Genomic DNA, 17,744 nt, shown 5'->3' with positions numbered 1-17,744 from the left:
GCTCACCATCACACTCCTGTCAACATGAATTTAAGGTTTCTCTGTGTCTAGTTTGCATTTTCAGTTTGCTATTTTGCCCTTTAGGTTATCTGCAGCCCCAAGAGTGTTTGCAAAGTCTAGTTCTTGCAATAACCTATTGCAGGTTGCAGGGCATTTAAACCCCCTCCCCTCACAATTTAGATGATTGCCTGATTTTTGCAGATTCCTTCACAAATTGTCAAGAATCCCTGGCTTGGGCTGTAAACCTATTTCTCCACCTAGATTTCAGGTGAGTTGGGAGAGATCTTCTGTCATTCCTTCTCACAAGATAGTGTTTCTAGGGTGTCTTCTACATAAAATACTTATGATGGCATTTCTTCCTCAAGACAGCATGGAGAGTTGCAGCAATTTCTGATATTTGGTATCTGACAGAAATATTGCAGAATTCTAGGTTTCATGGCCACAACTGTTTTCATGATTCCCCTGACAAGACGTTACACGAGAGAGATTCAGTGATTTGTCAAATCAGTGTACACTCATTACTAGCATCCTCTGTCATTTCAGATACCAGTGCTGAGGTTTGTAAAAAAGGCACTTAAACTGGATAAATTAGTTGTCAAGCCTGGTTTCCCTTTTCCCTGCCAGCCCCCATTCAATCCTTAACAGATAATTTAGACTTTGCTTGATGAATTGTGTTCCAGGTAGTGAAAATGCAGGGTTTAGGGAATAACCGATAGTCAAAACACAGAAATGTCCAGGAAATGTTGGCTCTAATAAATGCTGTCAAATGACTGAACCATCTTCGGAATCCAGGCCCTCTGTTGGGTATTATAGACAATGCCACAGAGATATGGTTCTAAAACCAGGGGAAACCAGATCCTCTGCTTTTGTTAGATTAGGTATGGTAGCCTGGTGTCTAGCAACACAGTTTAGTTTGACCCTCTGGACTACTTGTATGCATTCTGTCAAAGCAAAACATTGTGGCAGACAAGCTAAGCAGGACCCAGACAAATCCTCATGAATGGAAGTTGCACCCAGGGGTTCGCCTCACAGCAAGAGGTTCTCTGGTTCGATCCTCATCTGCATTTCCTCCCTGTGGTGGCGTGGGTTTCCTCTGGGTGCTCCGGTTTCCTCCCACATCCCAAAAGACATGCTGTAGGTAGATTGGATACTCTAAATTGGCCCTAGGTGTGTGTGTGCATGTGTGTGCCTTCCATGGAAGGTTGGGTGCGGGGCTGGCAACCCGACACTGTAAAACTCCACTGCCAATCATGAGCAGACAGGTGATCCGCTGTGGCGACCCCTAACCAGGAAAAGCTGAAAGAGGAAGAAGAGGTCCATATGTAGAGAACTCCTCAAGTAGATCTATTTGCCTCCAGTCAAAACAGACAATTACAGAAATTTTGTTCTAGTATTCCTTGTAGATAGACCTAGAAGACAGGTGCCTTTTCATTTCCATGGACAGGAAAGTTCATGTATGCTATTTCACCTATTACTGTAATAAGCATAGTGCTTTGTAATATTCAGAAGAACTCTCAAAAATTGTGGTTGCTCCCCCCTCCACACACACTTGGCCTAGGTAATAGTGGTTCTCAATTATTTTTAAAATGGTCAAGGGCAATTACCAAACATTTCATCACAAAATGAACTTAACATAGGATGGGGAAGTTTGATATACCCCAAGATTTAACTTCTTCAGTTGACTGCCTGGATGATAGAATTCTGATACCTTTTAGATACCTTTTTTCTTGAGGACATGTAGTAGGTATTAAAGGAGGAAAAAAACTTGCTGTTAGAATATCATAAATGATAAGTGGAAAAGATTTTCTAATCTGTGCCAATCCAAGAACCAGGATCCTTTTAATGTTTATATTCTTGTGATTCTTCAGTATATGTGTAAGTTGATAGTTTGGTATCTCTTATTCTTTTGTTAAGATTCATCTCTTCACTATGTCTGTTTTTCTGACCCTAGACCCCCATTTTCTTTCCTACCTCTTATGAAACAGATTTTGACAGGGGTCTTAATTTTATATTACTAAAACATACATTGTTTCCTTTTTAACCTACTGTGGAGGCTGATTTGAAATTCATATCTTGGAAGACATGTTTACTTATGTGTTACAAGCTCTTACGACGGGTCGCCTCTTGTCAACTTTTTCACAAAGATAAGCATAAATGAAGGATTTTTTTCTCCAGTTACCCTAAGGTTGAGAAATTATGCTTAGCCAGGCTGTTCATTTCTCTGTTTTGGTTCCTGAACCAAAAATTCAGGGCAAAAGAATTCTGTACATTCTGAACATTCACAGACAGCTCTTAAACTTCATTTACAGAACACTTTCAGGACTTCTAATAAACTCTTTGTCTCCTATGGAGGTAAGAAAAAGGGACAGCCAGTGTCTAAGCGGACTGTCTCTAAATGGTTGCTCCATGCTGCTGCTGTTTGTTACACTCACCATAACAAAACACTTCCAGGCAGAGTTAGGACACACACTGCCAGAGGTCTGGCTATTTCTATGACTTTTAAGAAAGGGGTGAACTCTAGAAATATACTAGAGGCAGTAACTTAGTCTGCATATGCCTTTACCAAGCACAACAAAATAGATGCACATCCTCAGAGGTTCCTCACTAAAAGAATACAGGACATAAATAGCATGTCCTATGCAGACTGCCTTGAAGCCCTATCCCTGTATTCTGTTTCCTACAGGTTGTGAAGGGGGGAAATATGCCTGGCCTACAAGAGATTTGTCAGATGTCATTCTGATGGACCACTTGTATATCCACAAAACAAAAGGCACCAGAATTAGCTATTCTAAGGACTTAAACTTTGCCCGTGATATAAACAGGACCTGTCATTAGCCTAGTGCATGCCTGTGAACCTCCAATGTCTTCTGTAGGTCTAGAGCAGTCTTTGCTAACACTGTTCTGCAAGGGCTCCCGGACTCTGATCCATCTTCCTCCTCTGTTACTTATTAAGCTCTGGTATTTGTCCAATATAACTTAGGCTAGTGCAGCAGTGATTTAATGATGAACATAGTACAGCTGTCTTAAGTAAAATTATCATAAAATATATGTTTGAATTGACCAGTACTGCAGTGGCTGCGCCATCCTTCAGTTTTTTGCCAGTGTGTGGGATTTTTTTTTTCTGGACCTGTGAGTAGTGCTCTAGTCCTCTCCTCATGGGGCAAGAAAGCTCTGAAGTTTTGGCAAATAGAAAGTGTCCTAAAGCTTTGGAAGCTGGCCTTCTGGTCTGATCCTTTCCAGGATATTCCCATAGAGTTTAGGCTACTGCAGCAGTGATCTAGTCAAACTTCTTTTGCTATGGTAAATTTACTTACACAACTGTACTTTCTGCATACTTCAGAGACATACCCAGTGGTTAAGTTTAGGTTAACCAATTCAGGAATGGTTCCACAAAGTCATGTTTGGTACTGTTTATTAAGCATCCTGGTAAGTTGTCTGGGCTCAATGAAGTGGTATTTTTTGCTTTTGTGAACACATCTAGGACATGCTCCTTTACAATATAGGGGTGTCAGGAATTTGTGGAATTTCTATGATTCTTTCTGTGGTAAAGTTTGCACTGATCTCTTCTATAAGTGTAAGTCCTTTGGGTTCAGTCTTTTTAATTTTTCCAAATCTTTTGGGTTTCTAATACTGTGGTGGGAATGGACCCCATTCCTAAGTCAAAGTACAATTAAAGTTCATGAAATTAGTATTGTTTCAGTCTTTTGATGTCAGCCAGAAGTGCTCTTCGCAGCACCCACAATGTGCCCAATAATGACTCCTGCAGTTCGTACTGGGTTACGTGGATTGGTAACATATCTAAATACAATTGTCGATTCTTTTTTTTTTATAAAACCCGTTGCTCTTTCTACTTTTGGAACTGTCTGGGTAGCTTTCTTCTACATTGCTCTCATTTCTACCTGCAGATCCTGATATTTTATGACTTTGTCTCTGTCTGTACCCAAGTCACTGTAGTCAGTGGGTGTAGCGATTTCAGTGATTAGTGCTACTTTTGTCTTCTTTTCTTGGACCACTATATCTGGTTTTCTAGCATCTGTCTTTTGAACTGTTGGTAATGGGTGATCCCATGTGATATAAACTTCATAATTTTCTATGATGCTTTGTGGCTCATCTTTCCAGTGTTTTTCAGCCTCTTCAGTTCCATAATGTTTGCACAATCCCATTGCAACAGTCTTACCACATTGTTATGCCTTTCAGTATACAGTCCTTCTGCCATTAGTATGTCACAACCAGCAACAAGGTGTGTGACTGTTTCCAATTAGTTTTTACTGCTGGCAACTTGGTACCGTAAAAATCTACTGCCAATCATTAGCGGACGGAGTTCCGCTGTGGCGACCCCTGAATGGGAAAAGCCGAAAGACAATTATTGTTATTACATTTGTCTGTTTCTCCCACATGTTCAATGGACTTTGTAAACCAATGTGTATGCAGCCCACTGTTTTGGGCTGCCAATATTAACCTTTCATCTCTTGGTTTGAATTTTCCTCTTCTTAGCCATTCCTGCATTTGTTTCTGATCAACACGAGGTTCTTCCAGAAGTTTTCTATACTTGCAACAATATTTATGCTTTTTCCATATTTCTTTCCTTCTCATCTGGTCCTTCACCTTATATTTTTTCTTTTGTTTTTTTGGCACATTAAGTTGCTGCCTGATTTTTCTCTACTTCTGGTTTGATTTCCATTCCTGCTTGACACCGATACGCTTCTGCTAGCCTAAGCAGGGAAGTCATCTTAGATTTATTCTACTCATGTTTCAAAGCTTTCACTACATTTGGGTCTTGTGAAGTCAGCAGATAGGTGTTATGTCTCACGACTGTAGATCTGTACATGTAATCAATTTCAAGGAGGCCCAAACCTCCTTCAGAACGGGGAATATATAATCTTGGTATGCACTGATTTTTATAAATCATTTGGTGAGCATGAAGCATCCTTCTTGTTTTCCTATCTAATCTATCCAACTTGTTTTGGGGCCAGTCAATAACTCAAAAACTGTAAGTTAGGACAGCAAGTTGGTTTATAGCTTGGATTTTGTTCCTAGTTTTCAATGCTGTTTTCAGAATAAATTTAAGTCTTCTAAAGTTTATTCACATTTGTTCATGTTTTATCGTTGATCCTTCATCAATTCCCAAATATTTATACACTCCCTCTTGCTCAAGTTCTTTTATATCACATTCTTGTCTCCAACTGAGGTTTTCCTAGTGCTGCAGTTTTCCTGCTTTAAAGGTTGCTTTTACACACTTATCAAGACCAAATGACATTCTTATATCATCTAAAAAAGTTTTGACAACCTGGAGCTGTGCTATCAGTTCCTCATCTGATGAGCTATACCATTTTAAATCATCGACAAAGAGAAGATGAGAAGTCTTTACACTTGTTTCTAGGAGCCAAACTGTAGCCATGGCCTAAGCTGTTAAGTAAATAGCTTAATGGGTTAATGACAAGGCAGAGTAGCAATGGTGACACAGAGTCACCCTGGAATATCCCCCTTTGAAGTTTTATCCCTGCGATAATAATCTGTCCTTTATCATAGCTTAATTGCAAAATGGTCTGCCACTGTTTCATGGTCACTGTAATGTAGTCGATCAGTGTAAGGTGTATCTTACACATTTTTAAGCACTCTTTTATCCATGAATGTGGGATACTATCAAATGCTTTTTTATAATAAGTCCATGCCATACTTAAATTCTTCCCCTTTTTACAGTTCTCCAGTATGAATTTAACAACAAATAATGCTTTGTTCCATATGACTTTCTTTTATTGCCCATTTGTTCTACTGCCATAATTGAGTTTTTTTCTAAATGACTATAAACTCTGTCAGCATCAATTCCCATGTATAGTTTAAACATCGCCAGAAGACAAGTTATTGATCTGTAATTTTTAGGGTAGCTTGCAGGTTCACTCTTAAGTAGGAGCATTGTTTTGTCTGTTGTTAGCCAGTCTCGTGTCTGTTCGAGGTGCCCATATAAACAGTTCTTACTCATGGCTAAATCTTCATGCAGAGATGTTAATACTTTTTAACCAAAAGTTAGACACTGAATCTGGGCCTGAGGTTTTCCACTTAGAGGCTTTTCTTAACTTTGTTTCAATCTTTCTGGCTGTTATTTTATCCCATTTCGTATCCTGCACCTTTAAACTTCCTATTCTTTCTTTTATGTTCCTATCCATTTAGCATCTTTGTTATGTTCCACAGGATTTTCATAGATCTCCAAAATGTATCTATTTCCTCTTTTTTTTTTTTTTTTTTTTTTGGGCAGTTTTTCAATTCCTTTTACCTTGTTTCCCAATCCTCTATAAAACTTTTTTGAGTCAATAAATTGCTTATTTTGTACTTTTCCTTTATATTTATCTGTGTATCTTCTAAGTTTTTCCACCTGTACTGAACTTTTTAGTTTATTTGCGATAGTGCATCCTAGTCTGTACATATACTGATCATTACTTTTATCACATCTGTCTGTCTTAGTATTTTTTGTTGATCTATTCTCGCTTCTGTAGTCTTCTAACAGTGACAATTCTTGCCTTAATTGCTTTATAGTTTTCTCTGTTCGATATTTCCATGATGGTATTCGATTTCTCCCCTTCCTTTCCCTCGCTACCCCATGTTCTTGTGGTACAACTTTATAAGTTATTAATTTAGCAGCACAGTAATATATCCTGTTTACTTCTATTATATCACATGGATCTCTATGGACAATCCTAATTACTGCATTCATTTGTTTTATCAGACTTCTGACTTTTTGAGTTTTATTGACCTGCAGTCTATTTGTTTCATTGATCTTAATATATCTGTCTATGTCTATTAAGTCAAGCAGCCCTTCTCTTAGCTCATTTTCTTCCAAACTGAGGGCACATCCCTTGTTTTCCATTTCCTGCGGGCATTCTATTGAAAGTTCTAAAGCATCTTCCTTTGGCAACTTCTCTTCAATTTCATCCTGTGCCATCCGTTACTCTGTCATATGGGAACTCACTGGCCTATCACTCCTTAACATTGACTGCATCAGAGTTGCCACAGTTTCCTGTTCCTTTCCTTGCTGTCTAGCTTCAAGTTAACGTTTATACTGGTTTCCTGTGGAAGGCTCCAAAATATCTTGATATGGCACCTGACCTGTTGTTTTCTGTTCTACTGGTTTCACCTTAATTTGGATATCCATTGCTCTGTCCAGTTATGGTGCTTTCTGCATTCGATTTTCTACACTGAATCCTTCACTTTGCAGGTACTCCATAACCTCTTTTTCTTTTATCTTCTTATTTGGGTCTGAGTGGGTGATTCCATTTTGGTTAAGTTCAGCACACAGCTGGGTGTTTTCTTAATTTGCTGATATAATTAAGGAAGGATTTATCATTACCCTTGACTTCAGGTGCTACTTTTAGTCCTTGTTAAGCCTTGGTCTTCCTAATGAAAGCCTTTTGTTTGCCAATCCTTTTGACAGAATTTTAATTGTGGGTTGGTTTAAATGTATTATAGCACTTTTTTTTTTTTTTTTGCATTTATTTATGTACATTTTGATTACCAGGGTAGAACACTGATTACAACATGACCAGTTGTTGCTTTTCTTGTTGTAGAGCTTATTAATGTCAGTAGATCATCAAAGTTGGTTCACTTTTAAATTTCCTAATGTATTTAGTGATCTGATGTTATCCATGTCACTATTCCTCACTTCTGGTTCGTAGGATCAGACATCGGATCCGAGGCGCAACATCTCAGATAGATCCTTGGTTCGAGCTTCTCCCACTCCCATAATCCCTTGCTGCCATCTAACACCTCAGATCTTAACTTGCCGCTTCACAGCTACAGACATGATTCCTCTGGCTCATGTTCTTCAGTGGGATAAATGCTTATTTTTGGTCTAGTTTTAAACTTACTTATTGTTTCCTCAGAGCTTATAGCTTATAGTTTATAGTTATAGTTTTGTACTCTCTTAGCCTCCCCTGTCTTTCTAACTATTCTCTTATTGGCAGCCCTTTTGGCGCCATTTTTCCTCCGTTCTTGAAGTCTTAGGCTTAGACTCATGTCTTGTACTTACTTTTGAATTATTTAATTGTGTTGATTGTCATTGCTGTTTTTTTTTTTTTTTTTTATTTTTTATTTTATTTACTGTGGTTTGGCCCTTTTTTATAGTTTAGTTGTGTTGTGGCTTTGGTGCTTGGCATGTCTGACAAAACAGAAGGGTTTAAGAGGTGCTCCTTGTGTGGTCAGAAGATGCCAATTTCCGACTCACATGAGGAGTGCCTCTATTGTTTGGGCGCAAACCACCCGGAAGTTGAATGTGGCATTTGTGCCGCATTCAACTCCAGGGCCTTGGTCAAACACCACAATGAGTTACTTTTGAAAGGATTGGCTCAGGGGGGTCCATTGGTCCCTCTGACCAGAAGAGAAAGATGCCCTTTGTGTCTAGGTTCTCTTCCTCTAAGAAGCCTAGGCTGTCAAATCTTCGCTCCTTGGATCCAGCTCCAGCCTCTTTGTTGTCAGATCCGAGATCCTGGCAGTCTACTCCTGGATCCAAAACCTCTGGTTCAAGACCTTTGAATCTAAGGTCCTGGGAGTCTACTCTTGAATCCAAGGCCTCTGAATTGAGGCTTTCAGATCCGGCCGAGACTAGACCTGCCACAGATCTGATGACCTCCATATTTGAGCTGTTCGAGTTCTAAAGGCACAGATCATCAGTTGCCCTTGGATCCGAAGTGGATGGATTTGGGACCCGTGTCAGATCCCATCTTGATTGTGGACTCTCCATCTGGTTCTGGCCTGGAACGGCGTCTTACAGCTCCTGGATGCAGAAGCCATTCTTGTGAGAAGTACTGGAGGTCCTTGGGGTCTAGACACACATCCCCAGCTAGGTCATCAGGCTGTTGGTCCTCCAGGAGCTTGCTCCCATCCGACATGGACAGGATGAGGAAGTCTTTCCTCAACGCTCAAATTGAGTTGGGGCTTCTTGCGTCCCCTGCCCCTACGCTTCAAATTCCTTGTCCGGCCTAGATGGTTTCAGACTTCCAGGTCTTGGTGTGCATTGAGGAGAAGATGGGGACTCCTAGATGCCAGTTTGTCTCTACCTTGTCCCGAGTCCCTGACTGGGTCTGCTCTTCTTCCCATGGAGCAGACTGGGTCTTGGACCCAAGCAGACACTCTGGAGTGCTTGGTAGAGGGTTCTAGTCCATTTTGTTTGGACCAGTCCCTGCCCCTCGGTGCTTCAGCTCTCGACAGTTCGGGGTGGGTATTATCAGGGGCTCTTGAGGCTGTGGCATGCTGTGCTCTCTCTTCTCAGTTGGGCTTGCCCATCTGGGATGGGGAGGGGGCATTGCCCAGCCCTTTGGCCTTCCAGATAGTAGAGAAGACCTTCTCCACTGATAGAGCTGCCTCCACTTCTCTCCAGTGCCCTTCCCAGCCCCCCTCATCATTGAGAGCTGAGCCTTCTCATCCTGCTCCCGGTCAGTCCTCCCGAGCCAGCCTTCAAGGGGAGTTACCCCACTTGGGGTTCTCCAACCTTCTGAGTCCTCCCCTGTGCCCCGGAAGAGGAAGTGTAAGAGGAGGCACCTAGAGACTCTGATGACATCTCTCACCGAAGATATGGACCTCGATGAAGGTGATGCGTTCTCCCTGATCTCCGCCTGAAGAGTCTTTCGGAGACATTCTAGAGATCCTCAAATTGAAGGGTGGATGGTCCTCCCAGCCCACATCCTCCATGAAGTCAGTGTTCCTGAAGGTGCTCTGGATGGGACTATCAAACACCCGGGTTCCCTCCCCTGTGCACTGATGAACTGATAGATCTTATCGCCAGCAGGGCATGGAAGGAGCCCAATACTCTGGAGCCAGTGCCCAAACAAGCAGAGTATTTTTAAGTCCGCCAATGGATAGGCAGTTTTGGTCGAAAGGGGTGCCAATTGATACTATCGTGATAGCGGCTACCACTAAAAGGAGTTGGTGGAGCAGAGTACATCTCTCCATCCCCCCAGTCGAGAATCCTGGTTGATCAGCAGATATAGAAAGCAGGTTTTCTCCTCAGCTGTATTTGGTCTGCAGGTGTTTAGTTACTTGGCGCACTTTACCTGCCTCCAAAGAGATTTGGTTAAGGAACTCGCCAGTTCCAGTGATGCAGAAGACACCACTTGAGCGACCGGCATAGCCATCAGTATTCAACGTTTTACCTGGCTACTCCTATACAGGTGTGTGGAATCCTTTAAAGCACCCTTCACCAATCCCTCTTTGATGGATCCACTCTCTCTGGTCCATCAGTCAAAGACACACTGACCCGCAGTGAGCAGGACGGAAAGACATCGTTGGCTGTGGGAATCAAATTTTCTGCCCCTCAGCGGTCCTTTTCTAAAACATAATGAGGGCTTAAGAAATTGTGGTTCCGAAAGGTGCAGTCTTTTTTTCAAGAGGCTCAAGATGAACCCTGTTGTAGAGGTTGGATTGAGAGTGTTCAATGGTAGACAGTGCAGTAGAGGCAGAGGGGTTCTGCAAAATCAGGGCTCCAGGGAACCCTTCTCTGAGAAGCCCTTCCAGCGCCCTTGATGCGTTGCCCGACTGTCCTGCCCTGGAAGCAGTTGGGGGGGTCTTTTGTCTCTGCACCCTTTAGTCTGGGCAAATATCACAAGAGATTGGTGGGTGCTAAGCATCATTTCCAGGGGCTATTTTATTCCCTCTTCTCATCCCTCCCCCCTAGTCAGGAGACCTCTACCCATTGTATCACCACATTGGAGGGATTTAGCTCAGCAAGAAGTGCTCAAGCTTCTTCAGAAGAGAGACATCCAAGAGGTCCCACCAGGACAATGAGGATCCGGACCTTACTCTTGCTTCTTTTTGGTGCCAAAGAAAATGGGGGGCCTAAGTCCAATCCTGGACTTAAGCAAGTTAAATCTCTCTGTCAAGAAGTCAAAGTTCCGGATGGTCACTGTACAGTCCATTGATCCCCTTCTGCACAAGGACAAGTGGATGTGCTCTGTGGATCTCCAGGATGCATATTATCATATAAAAATAGGTGCTACTGGAGACGTCTCCACTTTTGTGGGGAGGCCAATCATTACCAGTTCAGAACCCCACCCTTTGGTCTTACCACAGCCCCCAGGTGTTCACCAAGTGCATGGCAGCGGTGGCAGCTCACCTGAGACTGCAGGGATTCCAGGTGTTTCCTTACCTTGACGATTGGCTCCTCACACCTCCCATGAAGCATTGACTCGTCGCAGACACTCAGTACCTTCTTCGCCTATTTGATCAGCTAGGAATTACCATGAATCTACACAAGTTATATTTGATTCTGACCCAGACCTTAGAGTGTATTGGCATCCAGCTAGACACTGTGTCAGAGATTGCAGTGTTACCTCCTAGGCATGTACAACTAATCCGATCCCATGCTCAGTGTGTCCTATACCTGTCTTGTCCTCAGGTCCATTTCATTCTCAGGGCCTTGGGGTCTATGGTGGCAGCAATCAATCTGGTGCAGTTAGCCTGGTTTTATATGAGGTAGCTACGGTGGACTCTAACAGTCCATTGTTCTTCTCTGTCTCACCCAGTGACAGCTTCCATCTGCCTAACTCTGGTGTACAGGCTTCATCTTCTTTGGTGGATTCAGTCTCCCAATATCCTCGCGGACAGACCCTTTTCTTCTCCTCCTCCTGGTACCACGATGACCATGGTCACTTCCCAGCTGGGGTGGGGAGGCATTTCCAGGGAAAGACGGTCCAAGATATGTGGTCCCCTGCAGAGATCAAACTGCACGTAAAGGTACTAGAGATGAGGGCAGTTCTTCTCACATTGCAAGACTTTCAGGACTGCCTTCCTCTGGGTACCATTACAGTGCACATGGACAACATGGTGGTTGTGTGGTACATCAACAAACAAGGGGGCACACATTCTTATCTGCTTTGTCATGATGCCATGAGAGTGTGGGAATGGGCGATGTCCTCAGGGCGCTTTCTACTTACAGTGCACATTCCCAGGGAGATCAACATGCTAGCAGACAAGCTCAGCAGGGCTATCTTGAGTCCTCATGAGTGTTCCCTGAATCCATTAATGGTGAGAGAGGTCTTCCTTCACTGGGGTCAACCAAGTTGCGATCTGTTTGCTTCCCCTCTCAATCCCAAATGCAGCAAGTACTTCGCCCTGATCCCCCACATCTGGGGAGTCCCCCAGGGAGCTCTAGTTCACAGTTAACCTCCAGGTCTCCATTACGCTTACCCTCCTATACCTCTCATTCCCAGAGTGCTTCAGAAAGCTTGTTGCCTCAAGGCTCCCTTGATCCTCATTGCCTCTTTCTGGACTCTGCCGGTGTGGTCCTACCTCCTCAAGTCTCATCTGAAGTACCCCCCTTAGGTACTGGGTCTATTTTATATATGCGAACGCTTAAATGTTCGAATCACTAAAGTTGTTCAAATATATTTAAAAAAACAAAACAAACTAAAGGGTGTAGGCTAGAGGACAAGCCCCCCTGCACCCCCCCTCCACTTAAATCCTTTAGTTGTACTTTTTTAATTTTAAATATTAACTTTTAATATATTTGAACATTTAAAAGTTCGATCACTAGTGATTCAAACATTTAAGCGTTCAAATGTATAACATAGACCCTTGGGTACTAGATCCCCTTCCCTGTATGATATCTCACCCCTCTCATTTTCCGATCCCAAACCTTTAGACTCTTCGTCTGACTGTGTGGTTCATCTACTTCCCATAATCCTAAACCAGTCCAGGCTTATCTCTTCAGTCAGAGACATCATTCTGGCCTCTGAGAAGGCCTGCGAGACGTCTGTCATAGTAAATGGAAAAGATTTTATATCTGGGCCAATCAGCAGAATGTGAATCCCTTTTCGGCTCCCATTACAAACATATTATTATTATTGTCTTCTCTCTTTTAGGATGGAATTGGCTTCTTCACTATTAAGCTGCAGCTAGCATTCATCTCTAATTTTTATATTTGCAAAGAACCTACTTTTTCTTCTCACCTTTGTAAGGCCTTTTTGAATGGTGTCTTCTTGCTATGGCCTCCTATCAAAGATCCCTCTCTTCCTTGGGACCTTTCCTTTTCTGCTGCAATCTCTTATGCAGAGTCCTTTTGAGCCTGCTGCAACTTGCAGTATTAAGTTTTTGTCTTGGAAGACTGCCTTTTTGGTGGCTATAACATCAGCAAGATGAGTTTCTGAGTTGCAGGCTCTCTTAGTCAAGCCTCCACACATGATTTTTCATAGAGAGAGAGTGGCTGACAGGACTAATCCCTCTTTCATGCCCAAGGCAGCCACTGAAGCAAATTTGAATCAAACCATTCAGTTGCCAGTTTTTTTCCCATCCATTCCAGTAAAGTAGAGTATGTGCTGCACACGCTTAATGTACATAGACCGTTATGATTCTGTTTAAAGAGGACAAAGCTTTCGCAAATCTGACCAACTGTTTGTGGCCATCTCTGTTAACAAACTGGGTCGGGCAGGATCCAAGATTACAATATCTCATTAGATATACCAATGTATTTCAGCAGTTTATTCTTCTAAGGGATTGCCTTTACCAGGACTTGTCAGATCTCATTCCACTACATCTGTGGTTATGTCAGCTGCCTAGTTAGCCCGACATTCCGTAGATGAGATTTGCACTGCAGCCACCTGGTCTACTCCTCACACCTTTATTACTCATTACAAACTTGACATAGTTTTCAGGAACAGAACTTCCTTTGGCTCCACAGTTCTTCAGCATGTTCTTCCATGAGGACACCCAGGATTGTATGGTAGCTGGGGACTCTGACCCAGAAGTGAGGAATAGTGACATGGATGACATCAGGTAAAAAGTTATGTAGTTATCATAACTTAGCATCTGTGCTATCCTATGTCACTCTTCATCACTATCCCTCCCCCTTCCCCCATCCTGTTGGATATAGAGGAAGTAATGTCCTATCTGGTGGTTCAGGTCCACTCTGGCTGCCTTCTAGCTCTGGGGAAAACTCAATCTGAGGGGTTAGAAGGCAGCAAGGGATTATGGGAATGGAAGGAGTTCAAGCCTAGGATCTGTCTATTAAGTTGCTGGCTTGGATCCGATGTTGGATCCTACGATCCAGAAGTGATGAGTAGTGAACATAGTATAACACAGATGCTAAGTTATGGTAAGTATATAACTCTCTTTAATAGGGGCTGCATGATCTAAGCCCAGTATGACAGAGTAGACCCTGTAGTCAGGGACTTGGAAACACATGTAGACAGAGGTTTGGCATTTGACTAGCATATTTCTACAACGGTTAGGAAAGCAATACTCGTTGCTAAACTTATAAGTACAGGTATGACATCTAGATCTAAACAAATTATTGTTGTGTTGTAGTCTGCCCTCATAAGACATGTCATTGAGTATAGTGCCCCTTCGTTATGTATCTCACCAGGTATATGCAACAACTGGCGCATTCACAGAGATTTCTCACTAAAAGACTACAAGGGGCAGAAAACAAGTAATCTGCAGACTGCCTCAGATCATTGTCCCCTATTTGTTTCCTACAGGCTGCTGAAAGGTGACCTATGCCTCACCTACAAAGCTTCCTTAGGATCCAGCCCTAATGGAACGTTGCATATTCGGAAAACAGCTAGCATCAGAAACACCTGATCTATGGATCTAAACCTCACCAACAGCATGAATAGGACATACTGGAGGGACAGGTATGTCTCTCAGAAGTTTCCCCTTCTCTGAAACTGTCTTCCCAACCACGTGACGCAGAGTTCATACCTGCATTTATTCATGCAGAACTTGGACCAGTGGCTGGAGAACAGCAGATATACCCATGGTCTGCTATCCATGTCTCTATCAGAGAGAGGAAGCTTGTTATTGTTTGTCTACCTAAGAATATACACCCTTCACAAAACATTTGGTGAACCATTATAGCATTTTTTATTTTGGAGAACTTGGCTAGGCTTAACATGGCTCCTTGGATTCAGTATTATCCCTCTCTGAGACCTGGGAGAAGGTATGAAGTGGAGTAGGCAGCCAGTAGCATCATGCATGCTGGTGGAAATATTCTTTTTAATAAGCCCTTCCCCCTGTCCCTTGGGAGATTGTCATCCACATAAGCAGGACGAGTCATAAGGTGTCATCTGTGAGGATGTGCCTGCCCTGTACCCTGGGGTGGTTATGCCTCCTGGCCTACCGTCTCTTTTACAGCATGACAAATCTTCCTAGACCTGCCCGCCCTCCACCTGGTTTTGAGGGATCCATCCAGCCCACACCCAGTCCCCAGAATGAGCATGCCCATCCCTCCATCAGCCTGTCAGATGCCTGAGCCACTAATTGAACTTGGATCACCTGGGTTATACTTAGGGCTACATCCCTCTAGGCCATTGAGCTGGCTTTTTTCACCATGTTTGCTTTGTAGTTGTATATTGAGCTATAGAAAGTAGTAAAAGTATGATTCTTAAAATAGTATGGAAGTATGTATGGTATGGGTGTGTGTATACACACACACACACACACACACACACACACACACACACACACACGTATCTATACAACATATGTCCATGTGGGTGCTTTGTAGTTTTTCTTGTACATGTTTAGCATGCAGTGTTTCTTCCTGGAAATAGTAGTACTATTTGTAAGCCACCAGAAAACAAATTGCTATTTGATTTTTTTAAATGATTGTGTCTTTTGGCTTTTCCCGGTTAGGGGTCGCCACAGCGGAACTCCGGTCTGCTAATGATTGGCAGTAGGTTTTTACGTGCTGGCTTGCCGGGCCTAACACACAACCTTCAACGAAGGAATGCCCATTCACGCATGTCGACACACAGAAGACGCTCTAACTGAGAATCGAACGGGCAACATCTAAATGTGAGGCGACAACGCTACCGCAGCACCACCACCGCAGTTCATTTGATTTTTTATAAATACTGTTCGCAAAACATTACATTTAACAAAGTATAGCAGCCTTCTTAAGACAAATGCAGGTAGTCATCTGTGTCACTGTTTTCCATTTTCTCAAAAACTACAGTAAACTTCTAGAATTTGGACTTTCTGGCAAAACACATAATTTCATTAAATTTGACATTTTAGACTAGAGCACTCTTTCACCATAACTTATATACCTTTTTTTTTCCGTTATTTGTATTTACATAGTACTTGTAAAATTGCCTGCTTCCTTTATTAACTGTGTTGTGCTTAGAATCCTAATCCTGCATGTTCCTAGTGCTGATACTATATTAGAGTCAGTCTTACTAATTGTACATAGAAACACAAACAATATCTAGTACTGTGTTTAATGACGCCATGTGCCCCATATTGTATATTTAACTGTGTTTTTACTGTGTTTGTTATATTCTAATTGTATCTGTGTTGTATTAGCTTACTTTTATGTGGAGCTTTTCTCCCCAGGCCTCCTCTGAAAATTGTGTCCAGTCGGACTTTCCCGGTTAACAAATGTTAAATAAAAATAAATAAATAGACTCTACTTTATAATAGAATTACAGTTATAACCAGTTATTGCACTTAACAGGTATAATTCCTAGAGAATTAGTAGATGAAAATAGAATTTTATTTTAGTAATCATAGTTATTGTACTTGGTTATCTTTTACATTTTCTTTCAATGATGGAGATTAGTGTACTTGATTACTCTACTGACATGTGAATGTTGAAGTCAGGGGTGTAATTGCACACATGCTAATATTCTTATCTGATGTAAAAAAAGTAAATACTAACTAAATGTATATCATGTATAATAAGCATATGGTACAATGGAGCACGCAGGAATATAACAAGTCTGTTATGCAATAGAAAACAGAAGCACCAGGAGCCACGAGCCACAGGAACAGACTTTATTCCCCGGGGACGGTGGAAAGGAAACAGCGTGGTGTTCTTACATAGTTATTGTAGGGAGTTAGTGCTGCTATATGAAGGGAGTCTGTGAACTCAGTGTGCTGATGAAGTTACATTGTTAACGAAAAACACAGAGAATTAGTTCAGCATTTTCGGTGGATTATTGTGCTTTTGGATTGAATAAAGTCTGTTCTTGTGGCTCGTGGCTCCTGGTGCTTCTGTTTTCTATTGTAATCAAGTTTTTTTCTCGAGGCACTCATTCTTCCAGTGGTTTGTTTGGGCACTCATTCTTCCAGTGGTTTGTTTGGTCAAGTCTGTTGCACCTTCTGATGTCATAGAGGATTGTAGGTCTCCAATCATAGCTGACTTGTGTGTTTGAGACAAGGATGCCAAGAAATTCACCTTGAAAGCAAAGCTTGGGAAGTCATTCCAGGCATCCATTTTGCAAACTCCTAAATGTTATGATCAGAGAATAGTTATTTTGCTTAAGAATTCTGGACGAATCCAAAAATAATGGGAGGGTAAAAGATCAAAATCAGAAACAGTTTTTAAATATTGCTCTTATTCACTTAAAAAGTTAATAGAACAACAGGTTTTGAATCAGTATGCATTATCTGAAAAATAAGACGTTTGAAATCCTGGCATTAATGGCTGAACGTAATCTTCGATGATTTACCACAAAAAATTTTGAGGGATAGAGGAAAAAATAGAGAGAAACTCAGGAACAGTTGAGAGGCATGGACAACAGGCAGAAGTGAAGCTGTTGTAAGAATCTCTATGTACTACAAATAATTATGATTGGGTCTGTCCAATCATAACAAACTGGTTTTCTGTTCTTGACATGCATGTCAAGATTCACTTCTAAGGCTTTGCACTTCAGTTGAGTTTCTTGACATCAGTCTCAAACACACAGCAACTTCATTATTATTAGAAACCCAGATGTTCATCGTGTTACACTGCTGCAGTCATTACACTTGGGTTATCC

Source organism: Protopterus annectens, chromosome 6.part0, assembly GCF_019279795.1.
Source record: "Protopterus annectens isolate FY-2018-M chromosome 6.part0, PAN1.0, whole genome shotgun sequence".
NCBI lineage: Eukaryota > Metazoa > Chordata > Ceratodontiformes > Protopteridae > Protopterus > Protopterus annectens.
Note: the sequence above shows the minus strand (reverse complement) of the source record.